Raw genomic sequence first — 22,364 nt, 5'->3', positions numbered from 1 at the left:
AGTTTTATGTACAGCCGATATCTGGCCCTTGATCTCCCTCAAAAGCAGTTTAGTTCCCTATGCACTGAGCTACTGGCTATTCTAAAGTGGCATGATCTCTTCGCTTTTTTTTCTATATGTGCTTCTAGATTTCAAGTACTTGACATTTCTATAATATTTTTATCCAAGAATCTTGGAGTACTTTGCACACGTTGATAAATTAGTTTGCACCACCTATGTGATGGAGGTAAGAGAGATTGTAATCTGCTAGCTGATTAACAGCTCACAATGAGAACAGGACATTTTAGACAGGAAATAAAGACTCTCACATGCAACTCAAACCACAAGAAGAACTTGGTCAAATAAATGGAATTATTTAAACTGGATTGGCTGGGAAACATTTCTCTTAAGATGTGGTGGAGATTTAAATGCCTACTTATCTTTTATGTCCCTCATAAAAGACAGTATTTTCATTTGAATAGTACATTCTTTCCAGTATTACTTGTTTTGTTTTGGTACAAACTCAGAGGAAGGATTGCTATGCATATACCACAGCCTGAATTACCGTAAGATTTCTTGGAGATTTCCTAGTGACTCCAATGTAGTATAATTTAGAAGATCTGACAGTGTAGCAACACAAAGTGGTTGTAATAATTAAAAAATTCTGAAAGAGAGTAAAGTTGTCCTTATTTTAAACTTTATGAACCACTGAAAACTGCTCAGGAAGCTTTCTGAGGCCAAGAACAATAATTAGTACTGGTGGAAAAACACTTCGATTTTCAAATATTTGGAACCTAAGAAAATTACAGCTATAAACATAAGGATAAATACCTAAGAAACTCACTGTGTCTTGTACTGTTTTAACTAAAGTTGATTTTCATATCATATATATATATAGCCTTGGCAAATTTATGCCTCAGCTTTTGGTGTTTCAACTTGCTTACACACAGATCCATGTTTAAAGACAAATCATTTAGTAACAAAAAGGAACCACTACACTGGTTATTCAACAACTTAAACATTGCTAAATAGATGGAAGTAGGATGAGATTTTCAAACTCATTAATTTTAATGGAATTAGGTGGATAATTCCCCTAGCCATCATTCAAAAATGTCATATTCTAAGAAACTTTGGGATTGCATTTTTTTTACCTGCTTCTGAGCCACAAATTGTTATCTACGAGTAACAACTCATGAAAATGTTGCTTGATGAATTTAATGAAGACAATAAGAAATACAAGTCACAGAAAATCCAAGGTTGACTTCATAATTTTCTAAAGCTATTTAAATCTGGTATGTAAAACTTTGTGTGAATAGATTCAAGCATCTCTCATTAGACTATAATTAGATGCCATGTTAAGGATTAGGGCTGGGAGGAAAAGACTGTAAGTAAAACAATGGGAAAGTTTCATCAGCAGTGTTTGGTCCCTTGTGACTGATTGATCAATACGCTAATGTTTGCCACCATTCCCTTCATATATCACAAGTTTCCTGCTGATAGAGTCATCTGTTATTAGTAGTAAATACATTTTCTTGGGTATTTACATACCAGAAGATGGAGCCGAAGAGCCTAAATTCAAGGTCTCTGAAACAAAACAAAGCTAAGATTAGTATCTGATTGCTTGGGTTTTGCAGTCTTCATTAATAAGATCAGGTAATGCAATCATGCTCGCAGCTGTTTCAATCCCTTATTATTTTGTAGCTTAAAGTCCAAATCAGTGACAATAAAATGTAGGCAAAAGTTAAGAAAGCAAATATTAAGTTAAAAAATAAGTTTTAAAATAAAAATCAAACTCACAGTGTAGCAATAGATTTATCCTAGACCATCCTGGTCACTAAATATAATGAATTAGTACATTAAATTGGGAAACATGAATTTAGTACAATTTAAAATAAGATTGAATCCCTACCCTATAAACACTTATGAGTATCCTTACTTTAAATAGGGATAACTTTCATATAGCAAGATTTAATGGAATTGTGGATACAAATATCTGCAGGACTCAGGCCTTCATATTCTGTTGGATTGTGAAAAGCAAATGACCTGACCTTAAAAATGCTTCATATGAAGAGCATTAATTGAAACCAAAAGGAATTACGTGGGAGAATTTTGAAGGTAGGACGCTAACTCCCATTGTTTCTCAGTGGGAGTCAGGTGTTAACTGTCAGTTCTGCCATTCAGTTTCTCTCCCTAAATGTGTGAAGGACTTGCATGGTTGGGTCCTAATCTGCAATTTGTATTTTTTTGCAGGGCTATTTTCTTTCCTTTGTTAGGGCACTATCTGCATACCTTACTCAAGCACATTTTCAGAGCTTTACAGTATATATGGACTCTTCATTAATAATTGGCACAAAGAACTTATTTTTAATATTGCTGAGGCTTTTACAAATGCATGAGAACACTAACCTTTTCTTTGTCTAAAGGCTTAATTAAAATACATTAAAAACAGCATCAGGAGCCTTAATTTATGCCCAGAAGAAAGATAGATAATAAAAAATAAATTCTACCCTTGTTTATGCTTCTGTTTTGCGAGGTTGTATGAATGCATATACAAGATCAGGCTACTCATTTTGTATATAATGTGTTATATGCTGTTTGGGCAACTCTAAATCTATCCATGTAAGAGCCAAAGCCTTAACTCAAAGTTTGCTGTCATTTTTTTTTTTTTGTCACAGTCAAACCTTTAATGTTTGAAAAGTGCTTTGAAGATAAAAGGCATTATATAGACACTACCTCTAAAAGAACAGTATTCTGTTACTGTCTTCTATGTAGAACTCCACATAGATTTCATCAGGAAATTTTCCATGTAGTTTATATTAACTTAAGAAGTTTGGATACAGCTACCTAACAATTAGCCCTGCCAGTACCACTACACGTGTATGCTTCTCTATATACTTTCTATCTTTTGATCCTTTTGTTTGATGGCCCTTGCTTTCTTCCCACGTGGTTTTTCCTGTAATTCTATTTATAGTTCTCCCTTTCTGTCTTGCACATTTTTCTTTTTCCAACACATTTGCTCAGGTCTTTTTCTTCTGCAAGACCTTATCCTTCTAGCTTTCAGTCTTCAGGACTATGATATTGAATCCTCTCATTCAGTTCATGCCTGTCTCAGTACTCTAGCTTTCCCTCCCTCCCTATGTTGTGTCTTCCAGAAACACAGCCACCGCTAAGCAAATTAAGGGCTTTGTTACATGGTAATTTTGGGAGGCTCCTGAAGCGCTTAACTCCTAGATTGTATGCACATTAACACTTTAAATTGGCTTTAGGCATTTGTTATGGAGCTCAAAGTTACACCACTCCAGGGCAGGATTATCTCTGATCTGTATTACCCAGCTCCTAGTCTGTTAAGGTGGGCCCACCCCCCATAAATATGCTGCTCAAATTGATGTCCTCCAATATCCCAGGATCTTTCACACCCCTGCTTATAGTACAGGAATAGAAGCTTGTCTTGGCTCACCAGCCCTCTAGTGGCAAATCACAGGTACAGTTTCTAGTCCTGCTCCTGCTTACCAGGCCTCTAGCTGCAAGTCAGAGCTGTGCACGTGGCAGACAGAGAAAGGTTTTAGACTAAGCGTGTGACTTCTCCAAACTCCAGGCTAGCACCAGCACTGATCAACGTTTGCACAGTTCACAGTGTAAGGTGAGACAAGGCCCTAAATTTTATAACAAGTCAATGCTTATAAATAGTTAATTTAATTCCTGTCATTAAAGTGTTAACATTCATTGTCTGTCAAATGTTTAAACCTTGACATACCAATGTTTTCCAAGCTGCTAGTAAAATAAATCCTTGAAAAGGTGGTGTTCTGTTGTCAAGATGGAAAGTTTTGAAAAAAATGTAAATTAGGCATAGCAGATGTGTATGTAAAACTGCCGGATTATAATCTGAAGATACTAGTTTTAGTTTGTGCTCCATGAAATCAATCCTATTTTAAATCACTTGTGCTAGCATATGGTTGTACTAGGAGGAATGATCAACAATATTGTGACTATATTCTGACAAAACATGACAGCATGTCATACAGAGGACAGCTCCCCCCCTCCCCCCCCATGTAATCGCTATATAATCAGTAACAGGTAGTTAGAGGATCATTATCTGGATTCAGTGTGCTAGGTTATGGCCTAACAGACCTTGGACCTGATTTATGCTTGTTGTTGAAGTGCTACCCACCCTAAAACGATTGCAGTTACCCTGGTATAAATCAGGTAGTACAGCAATGAATTGACATAGTTCCCTCTTTATGTAATTTTAAAATAATCTTTAGCATTAAGATATTACAACTGTATTTTTACAGTATTATTACATAAGGAAAGGGATTAACAGCCAGAAATGGAATAATTTAAGTAACGTTAGATGAGGCTGAATACAGTAAACGAAAAATATACGCAACCTTCTTCATAAAATTTACAGTTCCAATGATATCCTGGTCAATCTGTTTATACCAGTTGTTTCATAGTACATTCAGAAAGCTCTGTGATATTAGGAGAGGTCATGATACTAAAGGACAGACTCTAACACATTGAAACACATCCAGGTTGTGGTGGACTATGGGTTTTAGTGTAATGGTGTATAAACTGTATTTGTGTTGTTATAATGTTGTGTGCTTCAGTTTCTCTATAAAGCTAGTACGTGGGGAGGGAATGGGTTAAAGAGACAGTGAAACAAGATATCTGCCTACCTGTGGGAGGACACAAGATGGACCTCTAGTATTCATCAAGTCTTGAATAGCTTTGTTGCCACATGGAAAACTGACTGAGATAAATATAACAATGGAAATTTGAGGCTAGAGAAGGAGGGTGTCTGTTGGGAGAAAAGAGTATAGAGTAAGAGACAGAAGACTTTTGGGGGCTTAGGAGCCTGAAAAGGAAACAACTGAGTGCTCATGGCTGTGCAGACTGGATTGAGGACAGAGAGACTGCTTAATATCTTAGAAGATGAGGGCAGAGAATCTCTGGCTGGGTGACTTTTGCTCCAACAAATGCCTTTACAGGAGAGACTGATTTACAATTCAAAACTTTGGGCTGTATTGGGTTTTCCTACTAAGAGTAAAGTCCATCTTGTCTCGGACGGCCAGAGCTGACTCAAGGTGATTTAGTAATTATTCGTTCGTTGGGCGGGCTGGTGAATAGAGAGGCGGACAAAGCTTAATGGTTGCAAAACTTTACTTACGCCGCTTGTAGCTGCGGTGCAGATGGTCCGGTCATTTGAACAACTATGTTAGTTGTTCAAGCTGGCAGGGCTCAGGTCAGCTCATCCGTCCACAAATCAAGCTGGTGGGGAAAGGGTACGTCAGGGATTGCGCTTGGCGACAGGGAGAAGAATCGATAGGTGATCAGTCTATCGATCAGCTCAGCCGCAAGTCAGATCTCTTTTAGAAGCACTCTGCAGCGTGCTCAAAGTTCTCTGACTTGGGCGGAAGTCGCACAAAATTTTAAACGGCTAGCAAGCCAATCACTGGCCGCCACGTAGGAATAATTTAGAACTGGCCAATAGTGGGACACAAATTTGCATTCGAATGGCGGGAACTCTCCTGCACCGGGGTTTTTCTGTTGCAACAGAAAACCTTTGCTTTGCAAGAGGCTCTCATGTGGCGGGAAAATTCCATTGTGCCGAGGCACCAAAATCACTGGGTTGTGACATGCCCCCTTGCCAACGGCACAACTGGAATTTTAGACACATGAGCACATCATAAGGCATCTTTGTTTCGGGATTTACTGACCTGGCAAAGCTTTAACAAGCAATAATATATATGTACAAACAAACAATTTGATAGACCAGTCTTTTCAACAAATTACAAAATACAATAACTTGAACATATAACAACAACTATTGATCATCGTCTGATTGGAGAACATCTGCTTGGGACTCCCCTCGTTTAGTAGTCAGTCCATCTTCTCCTATTAACAGACAATGTCAATAAAATACTTAATAAAATGAGAGAGAATAGTGTTATAGTAAGTCCTGAGCGAATGGACGTTTGTCGTCTCAGTGTCTCCTTCACAATCATCACTCCACTGACTCGAATGAACTGTAGTCTGGTACTCGATGAATCTCACAATCGGGTGGCTGTGGATCACTGTCTTGCTGGAATTAAACCTGTGAAGAAAGAGGACAACAACACAAAACAAAAGAGACTTATAATTGAATTCACTGTAAGGATACTGGGTGAACGTCAGAGCGGCGAGTCATCCAGTTGTGATGAACGATAATAGGAGGACAATCAGGCTTTTCTTCTAATTGAACAGACTAGGTCTTAGGATATTGTCCTGACCGTTGAACTGTTCCTTTGTGAACTTGTGGATGAGACTGATGGGGGTGCGGTATTGAGATCCACACTAACTCATCTGGCTGGAACTTGGGTTCCCAAGGTGGGGGTTTCTGGACATTAGTTTCGTCCCATAACGGTTTAGCGGTGTTCAGTGAAATAAGAACATCATGATTGAATTTAGTCCAGTTTTTAAACGTCCCTCCTCCTCTAAGGCAAAGTTGTTCTTTGTACAGGCCTATGTGTCTTTCCACAACGCCATTGGACTGTGGGTGATATGGCAGATGGAGATGCCAGGCTACATTGTGAAGACGAGCAAATTTGGCTAGAGCGTTAGAGTTGAACGGGAGTCCCCCATCAGACTGAATCTCATGAGGGGGTTGCCAGGTAGCAAACACAGCAGTTAAGGCAGAAATAACGGCAGTGGCATTGCTTTTTCATAAGGGAATAACTTGTAACTGTCTTGTTCCCAAGTCGACAACAACTAATCCTTTATTTGGCGGTTTAGACCCTGGGAGAGGTCCTAGCAGATCTACCTGCCAAACCTTTCCTGCCTGAAACTGTGAAGAATTGAAAGCTCCAAGCTGATGTTTGGTTCTATGGCACTTTTCTTTTGCACATATCTTACAGGCCTGAGCTACCTTTTCCCAATCGCGCCGAGCTCTGTATGGGGCCGGCTCCGTAAGGGTTCGGCACCAACATTGATGGCAGGCCCGTGGTCCTGGGTGACCCCAATTTTCGTGAAGCCACGCGAGGAATGGATTTACTTCAGGACCGGAGGTAGATGTGATAGGCAAGACTATGTCAGTCCGGAGTGGATCTTCTAAGATCTTATCAATGACCTCATGTACTGGATCAGTATCCGGACGGTGGGACTTAGTGTGCCTAACCAACGGGAGGTGTACAAATTTCGTTAACGTTTTCCAGATGTCTTGCCAATCATTCAAATTTTCGGAGGGAAAAGCTGTACTGGTAAGAATTTTATAAATGAATTGCGAATCAATTGCGATGATTGGAACGGGGAATGAGTCGTTATGATGTGTCAGACAATGTTCTAGTACCTTGAGGAATCCTAACAATTCACATTTTTGGGCCGAATTATCATCTGGGGCGGCTTGAAATATTTCCCTATTGTTACAAGCTTTCCAATAGTACCCATAGCCTCCGCCATGTCGGGAGGTTCCATCTGAGGCCATCCACGCCGGGGCAGAAGTTCCATACAGTGTAGGGACCTTCTCCTCATCTTCTGGGCTTGGATCAGGTGCCGTGTCCTCCAACCTCCAACAATGCCAGTTGTAATGGTGAGTAAGCACTAGCGTATTCCAGGTCTTAGCCTCCCCCTGAAAATGTGGGTCGACTCTTTCCGCATCCAGCAAGGGTAACAATGTGGCACCGGGAGCGCGTAACATCCCATGCCCCCTTGCTAATAGCTCCACCAGTTGTTCGGCTAGGAGGGTTTTTCCTACAGCTCCATATCGATGTTGTGCCGCTTGAAGAGTCTTATGGGCCGTGTATACTAGCTCATCGCGAAGGTTATGTACGACAGCCCACACGTAGTTTGTGGTGAACCCAAGGGTCACGGTTAGTGACTCACCTAAATCGATGGCATGGAGCTGTGTATCTTTAACCGTGGCTAGCAGGCGAAGCAGGTTCCGCTGATCTCCTTTCATCCAGGGCGTGGACTTTCGGGATTTGTTACGGATCTGTCGCTGCAATTTGGTGAGGAGTGCCAAATCACTGGGTCCAACATAATGCCGATACCAATTCAAATGACCCAAAAGCTGTTGAAAGTGCCTCTTAGTGACAGGGAGGAATGTTTTTAATGGATCAATGTTAGGACCATCATGCGAAATTCCGTGGCGGATGGAACCGATGTATCGAGTACCAAGGAACGTGATATCATCTACAGGATGTAGGCATGACTTTTCCTCGTTGATCATCCATCCCTCACTTTGAAGGTGAGCGACTAGTTGGTGGACTATACTAGCAACTACGGAACTATCGCGACCCATGATGGCAATATCATTGACATAACTCCAAATTCTCAATTTCTCCTCTGGGGGAAGAGAGTATGAGGCTTGAAAATTCTTTAGGGTATTATTCATGGCACCAATAGCTAGTGACGGAGTGTTGCGATATCCTTGTGGACAAATCGTCCACCTGTACATAATGCCATCAATACACATATTTAGTATTCTTTCTAGGTCAGTTATTGGGATGGAAAAGAACATGTTTTTTAGATCCAATGTGACTCCGACCCACTTACTTTGTTGGAACTGTGCCATCTCAAACATACATTGTGGCAGAGTAGAAGGATTAAGTTGTTGAAGTACGTGACATCTTTTATTAACCTCTCTATAGTCTATGACTAGTCAGGCTTCGTTAGGCTTTCCAGGTTTCGCAACTCCCCATCCTGATGACAGGTAGGTGCTGGCAGTTACGGTCTTAATACAGCCTCGTCGCTCGAGTCGCCGCAGGAGGTCAGTAAGGGACTGTTTTAAAGGACCCTTAGTTGGGATCGGTTGATACTGCCATGTGGAGGTGTTACAAAGCATTGGTCGATGCCAATCCTGTTCTGGGATAATAATGGGTAATGCCTGTAGCACTTGTTCTTTAAGGTCAAGCACTCTTATCTCCGGGATCCCTAAAATGTTGATGCCCCCTAGGACAGCCTCTAGGGGATATCGGTGGCCCTGGACCCAAAATTTGACCTTTGTTGTGATGGTGATAGCGTTAAGCCCTTGTACCTTGATGGTTTTGGTAGTCTTTTGGTGAGGTATCATTGAGGTAATCACATTGGTTTGAGCTCCAGTATCGAGAAGGAAGAATACTTGCTGTTGGTCATCCGGAACAGTAGGGTTGTAAACAGTGAGTTCGGCGTATGGACGAGGATCAGTGGGGTCAGGTTTGAGTTGGAGAAGGCTGCCGGCAGAGCCGACGGCCATTATTCATTTTTTGGTGTGTCTTCAAATTTGAATCCTAATGTCTCGGCCAGACGACACTGGGCCCTTTCTTCCAAAATTTGCAACTGAGTCTTTGTAAGTCTGGAGCGGGCGAGAAGAAAACCAAACATATTCCTTTCCTTTGTAGTTCTTTCCTTTGGGGTTCTTGGAGGTGACCACCATGGCTCTCGCCGGGGGGTAAACTCTTGACATCTGGGTCTCAGTGTTTCGGCTGGGTATGCTGAAGGTCGGTCCCTTATATCATCAGAAGCTTCTTCACCTTGCTTCATGAGTGCCTGCAGTCGTGGGAGATGACCTAAGAGATTTCCCACTGGTTGACCTGCCATTGGGTTCAAAAAGAGTCGGAGTGTAAGGGCATTTGCTCCTCCGTATACCTCCACGCAGGCATCTATAGCTTCCAGGGGCGTTGGAATTGCCCCGGGGTTCGATAGGTGGCAATGAGCCCATCTCTCTTTGCGTTGGAGTGCTGTTAGTCCCATTGGATTCGTTCTCAGGCTCCATGAAAGATATGACACCCCGACTATGGCCAGGAGGAGTTGCTCTGCAGTAGCCTTCTGCGGGCGGCCTTCGTGCCAGGTGTGAAATTTGTGGGTCACCTGTCCAACTACGAGCGCCGGGAGCGGGATGGGCCAGTGGGCACTGTCCGTGACCACATTCAAGTCAGTAGCATGCCCTCCGCTCCATGCCGCTTGTCGGGTCAGGGCACTCGCTTCTTCCTTGTCTAAAGTGTCAGATCCAAATTCCACTATTAATCATCCTAACCACATGGCTAAGGTTTCTTCTGGTTTTATTTTAGATTTTCTACAAAATTCCTGAATTTCTGGTCGGGTGTGTGTGCGAGAAATAACAGTGGTACGCTTAGTACCTTCTTCATCCGCAATATGCTTCATCACAGCTATCGGGTGAGCTGCGGCAGAGAAAGAGTTAAATTCTTCATCTGGGAGCGCTGGGTACATCCCTCCTCCCATTGCCCCCTCCCTGTGGCAAGGAGGCGGGGCCATTGGGAACGACGTCACCTCAGGGGGCGGAGTCGATAGGTGGATCCCCGCCGAGTCTTCTGAAACTCCGCCCCTCTTTTCTGGGTTCCCCGGATGGCTCGCACTTCTTTCAGTGCCATTTTCTGCTAGCGGCATCATACGGCCGGTGCCCTTGACGAGCGTCGCTTAGGAGCTCTTTGCTGTCCGCTCCAGCGACTCCTTACCCGCCGTATGCATCTGTGCCTCTAAATTTGCGTATTCCCTTAGTAGACCCGCTACTGTACGGAACAGCACATTCATCATCTTTCCCTTCTTCCATTTAGTTAGACCCCATCTCGGCACATGACGGCCCTTAGTTTCCAGATCTTCCTGGAGCTGAACGAAGAGCTCATGGCCCTGCGACCCAGGCACCAAATCCGGACAGTTGAACCAGTCCGTGGGGGTGGGTTCCCCTCCTTCCCTTAAGTATCGAGTGCATTGAGTGAACTCCTGAGCGGGGGTCAGCTTTTCTGCCTTCCACGCTTTCACCCCGGCTAAGGCTATGGTTGATGTTTCCTCCGGGGGTCGATAATAGACCCAGTCGCTCCCCATTATGCATCCGAACTCCCCAAGGGACAGCTTAGTTCTCCATTCTTTCACGACTGCTTCTTCTCTCTTTACAGAGAAGTAGCCATCAATATTTCTTTCATCCCCTTCTACCGCCTGGTGGTAAGCGATATGCGCCCATAGATCATTTGCATTCTCTACGCGGCGGGTCCCGGTGTGCCAGGGGCAGCACCCAATTAGGTTCATCTCTATCACCATGCCCTTAGATGCCATCCTCGTCGCCATGTCTCGGACGGCCAGAGCCGACTCGAGGTGATTTAACAATTATTCGTTCGTTGGGCGGGCTGGTGAATAGAGGCGGACAAAGCTTAATGGATGCAAAACTTTACTTACGCTGCTTGTAGCTGCGACGCAGACGGTCTGGTCGTTTGAACAACTATGTTAGTTGTTCAAGCTGGCAGGGCTCAGGCCAGCTCATCTGTCCACAAATCAAGCCGGCGGGGAAAGGGTACGTCGGGGATTGCGCTTGGCGACAGGGAGAAGAATCGATAGGTGATCAGTCTATCGATCAGCTCAGCCGCAAGTCAGATCTCTTTTAGAAGCACTCTGCAGCGTGCTCAAAGTTCTCCGACTTGGGTGGAAGTCGCACGAAATTTTAAACGGCTAGCAAGCCAATCACTGGCCGCCACGTAGGAATAATTTAGAACTGGCCAATAGTGGGACACAAATTTGCATTCGAATGGCGGGAACTCTCCTGCACCGGGGTTTTTCTGTTGCAACAGAAAACCTTTGCTTTGCAAGAGGCTCTCATGTGGCGGGAAAATTCCATCGTGCTGAGGCACGAAAATCACTGGGTTGTGACACATCTCTCAGGAGTGACATTGGATACTAGCTCCTTGAGTCAGAGCCAGGGCAAGCCATGGGGTATGAAAGACTGAAAAGCCAAAGTCACATAATGGGAAGGCGGTCCAGGCTCCTGAGGAGGCAGGTGATGTTAACAATTACATGTACCGCCCCCCTCCCCATCACCCACCCATCTCACACCCCTGCCTGTGAAGCAGGGATAAAAGCCTGTCTTGACTTACCAAGCCTGCTCACCAGGCCTCCAGTGGCAAGTCACATCTGTACAGGTGGGAGACAGAGTAAGTTTTAGCCTTAAGGTATGACTGCTTCAAACTCCAAGCTAGCACTAAGCTGATCAACATTTGTGAGACTTACAGAATAAGGTGTATCAAGGCCCTAACATGCTACCACAGATTTAATCTGCATAATTGCTGGTGTCTGACTTCCATTGGTTCATGAAATATTCTGTACGTGAAATGAGAGTTGGTGCTCATTGCACCTGTATTCTTATGAGGACACTATATACTTGTCATAACAACAAAATCATGTGGAAAAGCAAGCAAAACCTTTAAAAAGAAAGAGAAGTGTTATATATAATACTTCAGTAGTGTTCTTTTGTTATGATCAAGTAGGAGAAACTATCCTTTTTTTTCTTTAAAAGCAAAAGATGATGAGGCTATGCATATTTTCATACAGAGTTTTAAGCTCATCTCTCAGAAACAAAACTGAATGCTAGCTCTGCTAAATCCACTGGAGCGGTATAGAGACAATCTGTATGAATCAATAAAGTAGGTTTATTCAGACTTCTTCACTGAGGCTGTTTATAAGCGAAGCAGCTGCAGGACTTTGAATATAATTAATTCTAATGCACTATTTGACAAAGAGCATCTGATGAAGTAAGTTCTCTGCTTTCAAAAGGTTATGCTATATATCTCTGATTTCATTAGTCTATGAGGTACAAACCTACCCTGACTACTGCCTCACTTGACTAAACCATAGAACACCTCCCTAAAATGCTGTCTACAACCCCATACATCTAAAAAAACAAAAAGCCTCATTTATTGTTATATGCAGTTATTGCCAGTGTATTTTATTTCATTCAATTTCAAATCTTAAACAACTGAAACTGGGATTGAGCTATGCAGGATGGACAAGAAGTACTACTTTTACTTTAGGAAAACCTAAAAGACTGCTCCTAGATATGAATTTGGTCATAATTTTCTAGTGGATAGCTTTAGTTTGTTGAATTACAGCTTACTGGAGAATGTGATGTTTTAGGTTATTATTCTAAAGAAAATTAAAGACTACAATTAGCTTGTGACCTCATTATAACCAACAGTTGCTTTAATCATTTAAATTTTTTCTACTTGGATCTAAATTTAAAAATACCAAGCAGAAAGAAAGCCCAATCACAAAGGTGAATGGATAATAAATCTCACAGACCATTAATAATCTGTGAAAGCTCTCGGTATTTTGTCTTACACACTTTTGTCAAATAGCTATACTCTCCCAGACATTTTCTAATTAGCCTCTTTCAATCTCCTTCTATCTGATCTATCGGTTCCTTTTCCCTGTACTACACTTAACATTGGCATTTCAAAGATTGTATTTTATGCTAAACATTTTCACTGCATAATTAATTTGTCTTAAAAGTGATGTATGAGAATAAAACATATTAATATTCTTACCATTGTTTCACAATCTGAATTTATTTTGGTATAGTTTTAACAAACCTTTTTCTTACCCTTTTTATGTCCTTGAATATAGTTCCCTAAGCACTATAGCATCTTTCCTGTTTAAAGGAGAGCAGAGTCTTCATACCACCCCAAAATGTATTAGTGTGACAAAGCCAAGGGTATACAAAAAATCCATTTATTTGAAAAAAATAGTGAGGCTATAGATAGAAAATATTTCTCTTAGATATGTCACACACACACACACACACACACAAATGTTTTACTTGATCAAAATGTTTAGAGGGCCTTGTAGGTGCTTTCTCTTTACAACTTCATCCCTCATCTTCCTCTTCTGTGCCGCATTGTAAAAGCATTCAATTCAATGCAGATGGGAGTCTTTCCTTTGATTTTTCATGTGACCATGTTGCTTAAGTATCCAAGTGTAATCCTCTAGTTTGTGTTTTAAATTAAATGGTTCTTAAAATATCAAGTTCAATTCAGTGCGTTTCTTCAATGAAAAAAAAAGAAGAGTGAAGATAATTTTCCACCATTTGTACTTCTCAACTGCTCTTTGTATAAGAGTTGTTGATATGACAGTCTTTATTATATTTTTTTTCTGAGAGCATTGGTTAAGTGTTATGGGTAAGAAAAAAAAGGTTTATCTCTGGATGCTTCCAGGGAAACATTTCAGGCACCTATAAAATTCAGTCCTACATTGACAATATAGTTAAGTTCTCTTTTAACACAGCTTTTGGATCTCTTCTGTGACTTTCTGCTAAGAAACCTTCTTGCAGTATTTTATCATTCCTGTTTTTTGAATGGTTCAATGGGTCTTTCAACATATGTTTTCAAATGTGCATTTGTTGTATGGTAGTGCTTAAAAAGATGTTTATGTTATTTATATAGGCATTAAGTCTACATCCATGAAACTTAGGAAGAGATCTAATTGCTGTTTGCATAGATTATTTATAGCTAGGTTGTCTGTGAATGAATGAGTCCATAAAAACAAAGACACTGACTGTTAAAACCAATCTGTTTGCTTCATGTTAATTGGGATGAGAATATTAGCTCGTAGATTTTAGTAACATTGCATTATAAATGTGATTCTTGCATGTTAAGGAACAGATAGAAGGATAAGTGATGAACACTAATTCAGAAGCCTTGGCTAGTGGGGGCTATAACCTGCTCCAGTTGTTGAAGCCACTGAACTACCCTGGATTTACACTGATGTAATTTTATGTATCAGTGTAGAAGTTTTATATAAGAGGGGAGTGGATTTTTTTTCCAACATAGTATAAACATTTCCTTTATTACAACAGTAAGTAAAGACAAGTGCTAAATTTAGACCCTGTATAAATGGCAGCAACTTTGCAAGCTTCGATCAGTGTTTGAAATGAGCAAGATTAGTGATGGAATAAGACACCACTTCATACTAGTAAAGGGAAAGGAGTTGAATAAGACAATCTAATTTTGTCTTGCATCTAAGATTTTAGTGATAACTTAACTGCTGGTTGGTGAGCTCAGGTACTCAAATTCTTGGGAAGGAGAGAAACTATGGGAAACTCAGACATGGATGATATTTTCCTCTGGTTAAAGCCAGATTTAAGGATCTTCTCATTATGATCCTATATACGTAGAGAAGGCCAGATTAGTGAGAGATCTTGATGTGCCTGCCCCATTCTAAAACATTGACCTGTTCTGTAAAACATTGATTTCAGTGGAGCTACATTGTTTTATACCAAGTGCAGTCCTGTTTTGGAGAATGTGATATTTGTTTGTTTATTTCTCCATAGACTGCTTTACTTTTGGAGGTATCCCTTGAATATTGCAGAATAAGACTCTCTATGCATGGATTTATCAAGTTCAGTTTACCAGGCCAGGATCATAAGGAAAACCTACATGTTTCTACCTCATTTCTAACCTGTGCACTTTTTCCCTTGCCCCATCTTGCCTTCCCCCTCATGCTAATAGAGACCCTTCACCCATAATAACCCTTTACAGAGGAATAGATGGTGGCACAAATCTAATTCCCCTTCTTCCTTCCTCTTTCCACATGCAAGCAGGAGAACTGAATATGAAGGAACTCTATAGATATAGAGTTTAGGGAATAATCTGAGCCAGAGTGTGATTAATGTTGGCAAATGGGGACTTCTAATCTGATCACTCTAAAATATATTTAATTTTGTTTCATTTGTAAAATCATTTCCTCCTGGACTTCCTTAAGTGCCACATTTCAGCGCAGAGTGAAGTTTTACAGCCAAGTTATTATGGAAATAGTAATATCTCAGCCATAATGGCAGGAATAGTGCTTCTACAACCCACAATTAAAATTTGTCCCTAAAGTGACATTACAATCTATTACCACCCTTGACAAGCTACAGCAGACATTTGACACTACACTGATACATTGATGTATTAATGCTCACCTTTTGGTAACCTATTGATTAGTTACTCTAATTAAATTTTTTCCTTTTTCATTAAATGGGTGCTACAGACCAGTGCATGTGTACCTATTTAATGATTATCTTGCATTGGAGGTCAAATATGCATATCTCCATGGAAGTACAAGTTAGAAGACTTGTGGGAATCCAAAAAACAAACAAATGAACAAACAAAAAAGCTTGCTGTTATTATCCATGGCTAAATTAATGCTCTTAGGAGATAACACAGTGGATATGCCACTTCCCTCTGATTTTATTTCCTATGATAAAATAATCATTATTGCTTCTGACAAAAAAGAAACAAGAATATAATAACAGCTTCAGTCAAAAGGTACATAAAGAAAACTGTTGATTATGCAAGGTTTTATAATGGTAAAAGCTTTAAATGGAAACTGAAAATAAACTAGAAAAGGCTGGTTCTTACAGTAGCCCTGGTTATACCTGCAAATATCTTGGTCTGTTTTTGACAAGATGAGAGTAGAATAATGTGTAGTGAATAGTAACTTTATTACTTCAAGGTCAAAAGGAAATTATGTATGTCCATTTTCTTTACAGCTTTTTTTTTTTTATTCTGATTTTTTTATCCTGATAATTGACTATGCAGTGGCATCTATATTTAGCAACCACAATAATCATCCTTGCATTCAGCCTAACAGTTTAAAATATACTCTGAGAAAGCAGTTCTGTTTAAATAATAAAAGCACAGATGTAACATGCAAAGGCAAAATGTTTTCCATAAAAAGTTATTCTTTTGTTCAAATATTGTATAAACGCATGTTGCATTTCAATAGTTTCCTGAAATGGGATTTGACACACTTTATTAATTATATCTATTCATATCCTCAGTGCACTACTGCTCCCTATGGAAACACCATGAAGATAGAGATGTAATTGGATATTTTGTTTGGAAGAAATACTAAACATCAATGAATTACACACCAGCATTAGGGGTTATCTGGTTGGACACTCCATGATGTACATAGCTACCTCCTGCTTTGACAATGTTTCAATAGGTCTCTACTATCCTAATGTTTAAATAATAAAACAAAAATAGTTTAGCCTGAAGGAAAATACAATAAGCCATATAAATTGTATTTATTTCTCTTGGCTTTTAATTAAAACTTGGTCAGAGCTTGCGGGGATAAAACAGGAAAGCTTACTTTCTAGAAGCAACTATGAGAGCCATCCTTCCTGTAATTAAAATTCTTATTAAAGCATTCTTGGATGTAAAACAAATCCTAACAATTAAAAGTTAAGTGTAGATAGGATATATTCTAAATAAAAGAGTGATTAGGCATACACAGTTAGGTTGGAGAAGCATGGGATCTGGACCTGTAGCCTGCAGCATAGCGCCAAGTTGGAGGTGAGGGGGCATGCCAAAATACCAGATACTATGCTGCCAGCCTAGCTCCTGCTGCAACTGGCAGTACAGCACCTGCCACAGCCCTGTAAATGGTGCCTCCCAGGGTGCACAAGTGCTCTGGCACATGTCTGCCTGTAGGTCTTGAGCAGGAGAGGGCAATTATTTGGTCTGGAGGGCCACCCATGGAGTTTTGGTGAGCTATTATGGGCTGGGGGATGCTAACAAGGCCCCATGTGGTGGGGGTATGCTGATCTGGCCTAGTGTGGTGGGAGGAACATTTGATTCTATCCAGTCCTGGGCCTGTCCACCCCACACCCACCACCGGGGCCATCAGACAGAGTGGGTGGGTGGGGTCTCCATGCAGACTGGCTGGGACCCCCATGGGCAGGACATGCTTAGCTGGGCAGGTGGGATGAAGCAATGGATTGGTGGGGCAGGGATCATGAACCAATGACAGTGCAGGGCCAGGGACTGGGGCAGATCGGCAATGTGCTCTCCTCATGTCCCTGTGATGGGTGCTGGTTCCATGGGCAGGGGAGTACAGAAAGTGGACCATGGCTCTGCCCAGGACCCTAGCCCCACACTGTCACTGTCCTGTGATCCCATCCCTGGCTGCCTGTCTCATTCCTGGACACCACTCCCTGTCTGCCTGTGGCCCCATACCATCCACCCAGCCAAGCACACCCTGCATGCAGGGGTCCCAGGCTGGTTTCCATGGAGATCCCACCTGCCCATGGACCTACTCCATCCACTGCCTCCAGCTGTGCATGTAGGGTGGATAGGCCGGGGTGCCTTGGCAGATAGGCTGGATCATTCAGCAATGCTGGTAGCAGCAGTGGAAGGGATCCACTGCTGCAGAGGCTGCCAGGAACCTGAGTTCTGCTGCCATGCTGCCCTTGCCCCACCATGTGCCTGGGGGCAGTGGGACCAACTGCATGCACCATGGTCCTTGTTGTCCCCTACCCCTGGGATGGGTGGGATTGACATACCAGGGGTCAGACTGAATCCTCTGGTGAGCCAGATCTGGCCCACAGGCTGTATTTTGTCCACCTCTGCTCTTAAGTATTGATCCCAATTTTATGAATAATTTGTGGTGGACACTTGGGCAACTTTTTGAGAGTCAAGTCTTGTTATCTTCTTTCTAACACAGCATGGTCAAGCATGAGCATCACTTTTGGTATAGTGAGGGCCCATACAAGGTCTCTCCATCTAGTAGCATAATGATGGGTGAATAAGTGAGGCACAAGCTTTGGACACTGCCTAAGTGGGAAGGTGAAGCCAGAATAGAGAATGTACCTCACCTTCCCATCCTGTGCTCACTGCCTGCCCTGCCCCCCAATACACACACCCAGGACCTTCCCCGCAGTGGCTTAGGCTCCAGTGGCAGGAAGCACAGAGAAGCAGGGGTGATGCACAGTATAAAAACAGAGTCTCAAGGTTCCCAGCTCCAACCTGCAGCAGGTGAGAGGGGTGGTCATTGCCAAACAGTTGCATTTAAAGTTTCACTCAACACTGGCTGCTGCTCCTGTAGTGTCCTCCCCAATGCCAGAGACAGCTTCTTCAGGGAACAGGGCTAGGGAAGAAGTGAAGTGGGGACAGAAGGGTAAGGAGCCCCTTTAGCTCCATTCTGGTGCTTCCCCCACCCCATTAGGCAGCTCAGGCCCTGCTTACCCACCCATTCTTAGGCTACTGTGTCCCACTGTGACCTAAATTGACACTGTCCCTAGCTATTAAGGTTAAATTGCACAGAGTATGCTAAAGCTTGAGCATATTCTGTCCAGCTTAACCTTAATCAATATACACATGCTAAAAAAGCAAAAGCCCCTACCCTGTACAATCAAAGTACAGAACACATTTGAATTTGTTACATTCTTTTGACCTATGACACTTACTGTGTGTCACAGATGTTCCAGATGAAAGTTCATGTTTCAGATGATAAAGTATCCTTGAGTTCTTGTAAGTCTTCTTGTAAAAACCAAATCCCAGGCTGATTGATTTGTGCAATTTGTGATTCAGCCTTAGTCACTTGGGCTTAGAGAAGAAAATATATTCTGAAAATGCCATGTTATCAGTGGATTGTCAAGTTATTTCTGATTTAGCCCCTGGCTCTGACCAGCCTGTCCTGCTTTCTGAGATAGTAATAAAAAGATAAGCCCTCAGCATTAGGAAAACCTCATTTGCATTCAGACAAGGTATTCTTCCAGCATCTCTTTTTATCTTCTACAAATTATCGTAGATTTAATCAAAAGCAGAGAAAAGAAGCATAAACCCAAAGACAGGTTAACAGGAGAGTTTCTTATTATGATAACTTTTGTAGATAGATTAATGCATACAAAAACTCTTTCCACTTGCTAAAAGTCTATGTACATACAGTATATTAAGTTATTGATCAAGAATATTAGGTGTGATACTAGAATGTCAAACAAACTTCACAAGAACCTGAAATACAGAGTTCACTCTTTATAAGGCCCCTTTTGAAATGCTAATATGTCTCCCTATGCCATTAAATTCTATGACATTAAATTTAGTCCTTTTGTATGTCTACACACTAACATGCAAACTGTTTCATTCCTAAGAATATACTTCAAGAGGTGGAGCACTGTGCCTATGTTGCTAACTCATACATACTTTTAATAAAAAATATGGGACACATTTTTGCAACCTTCTCTGGTACATAGCAAAAGGTTGCTATCTGGCAACCTTCTATCTAAATGAACATATATAATTTGCTAATATAAATTAACTATTTCAAATGCAGATTTAGCATACAAGAGAAAATCTTCAATCAGTAAAATTCTACACAGTTCCATTGGTACAAGAAAGTCATGTGGATTTGTGATAAATTTATCTCTGAAAGATTTTAGTTCACTATCCAGACACAGGCCCTTATTCAGCAGTGTGAATGATTTCAAGACATCCTTTTGCCTATATAAATCTAATTCCTAATTTGGGCCCAAATCTGGTAGCTAGTGGCAAAAAACATTATTTTATGCTAGATGTATGGAAGGGGTAACATACTTTTCATGAGACTTTTCTCACACCAGCACAAGTGCATTCGCAGAGATAAAAGGTACACGTAAGCATGAGTAATCTTAGAATATTGTTTTAAAATGGCAAGCTTGTAAGCTATTTAAAATAAATGCCTCCAACTACACAGCTGGTCTAATAAAAGATATCACATCTACCCAAAGAACCTTGTCTGTCTTTTTTAAGGTTATTTTTTCTTCAATGTCATGTGAATATTGGAAAAAACCTTTAAATTACAAAGAATGAGAGAACAAAAAAGAAGGGAAAATTTCTCCCCTAAAACCTGAAATATGTTGTGGCTACTTATGTGTCTGGTGAACTCTGACAGGAATGTCATATGCTTAGTTTTTAGTATGTTGTATAATCAGTAAAATGAGTATAATGATCATTCTGACTGATTTTTTAAAAAGGAAGAAGAGTCCTGGGGATATGACTGCATAATTTGAGATGTTGCATAAGATTTTTCTCTGAGTACATACTGATATTACATTTAGATCAACTTAAGTAGGATTAGATTGATCTAAATGCCTATCTGTGAAGATATTTGGGGGGTTTAAATCAGACCCAAAATGGCAGGTCTAATTATAAAATTTGTTCTCCTGAGTAGAATAGGCTAACCCAATCCAGCAAATGTTCATGGGGTGAGAAGCCCAACCACTTGCCCCAGACTCAGAGCTGTGCTCTTCCTACTCTCCCAGTCCTGACTGGGCTATTTTTAGGCCCTAATCCCCCACCCTGGACAGGAAGCCCCTCTATGTTCTGCTGTATTTTAGGACTATGATATACAGTGATATTTCAGGTCTGAGGTGGGAAGGGAGTGCAGGAGGAGGGATTAATTCAAGTATAAGTAAGAGGTACGCAGATCCAGTGGTCATGGGTGGTAGTAGAAACCACTAAAATATCTAACTGGTTCCACCCAGTTCTTCTTTCTCCATAATTTGGATGTCAAAACATGATCTAAGATCTCACAAATACACCTTGAAACTTTCTCACTTAGTTAATATATACTGATTTCATTTTATATTTTCTTCTGGTAATATTAGAAAAGTCCTAAGCATCTTCCACTGCTGTATGAATAGGAATGTTTTTATTGTTTTGTCATTTGATAAAGAGGATACTTTATTCAGATGGAGTGAAAAATGCCCTTTTTTAAGTTTCAGGAAGGTTGAGCATAGATTATATTACTTTAAATGGCTAAGGCATGTGTTCTGGGGCAAAGACTAGTGGTTTAGAATCAAACCACTCCAACTGAAACAGAAGCAGTGGATAGGGGAACTTGCTTGCTTTCTTGTTTCTGTATGGATTAGTTTGCTGAAATGAGAAAATATTTCCTGTAGGGCTTACAGTGAATGAGAAGAGCAAGAATGCAAATACTGAGTGTGTGGGTGGTTGAATAATATTATTTTCAGTAATAGATTTTCTGTATAACATCTGGTTTTGAGCTCTGTTGTCAGTACAATGGTCTTCTGATGGGGTAAGATTTATTTTTTCCATAATGACTTACTGCATCATTTAAAAAAAAAAAAAAAGAGTTAGGCAGTCTTTTGAGACCAGAGGATTACTTTTAGTGCCAGAGATGGCCTCTGTTTTCTGGGCTTTCATGATTATGAGAGGGTCTGAGAATTTTGTTTTCTCTTATTTCAAACTACTGGACTGGTATTGGCCTTTGAAACTTGCTGGGAGTAGGCTTATTACATGATTTTGCTTCTGGCGAATAAGCATTAAGGCAACTAAAAATACATAAAATATGTTCCATGTAAACATCTGCCATCGCTGCCAGAAGGTAGTTATGTGATGGATTGGGTTCATGTAATGTTTTCAGTTACAATAGATAAGACAGCTACCTTGTTGAAATATAGGCTTGCCATCCTAATTAAAGACGGCATCCTTTTCCAGACTATCGGGGGGATCTACCTTGTATTAACTGCAACTGCTGCAATGACCTTCTGGGGAACTAGTTGTATCAGCTCAGCAGGAGCACTAAATATAGCATTTGTGTAAAGCAATCTAGCTGTTATCCATGAAACAACAAAACAAAACACTTCCCTATAGGCTTCTATTCATAACAAACGTGGATTTGTTCATATTTCCTTTTCTGAACATTCTTTTACAAGCATACATTGAAATATGCATGCAATTCATGATGCAAATATGCCTTTTAAATATTACTTTTGAAATGTCTACATGTCCAGATACTGTATATGTTTTAAAAAGAAAATCAACATGAGCTTTCATACACAATTTCAAAATTACCCATTGAAAATATGCAAAATGAATCTATAGCCT

The sequence above is a fragment of the Alligator mississippiensis genome, chromosome 2 (genome assembly GCF_030867095.1).
Source record: "Alligator mississippiensis isolate rAllMis1 chromosome 2, rAllMis1, whole genome shotgun sequence".
NCBI lineage: Eukaryota > Metazoa > Chordata > Crocodylia > Alligatoridae > Alligator > Alligator mississippiensis.
This window is presented reverse-complemented; position numbering follows the sequence as displayed.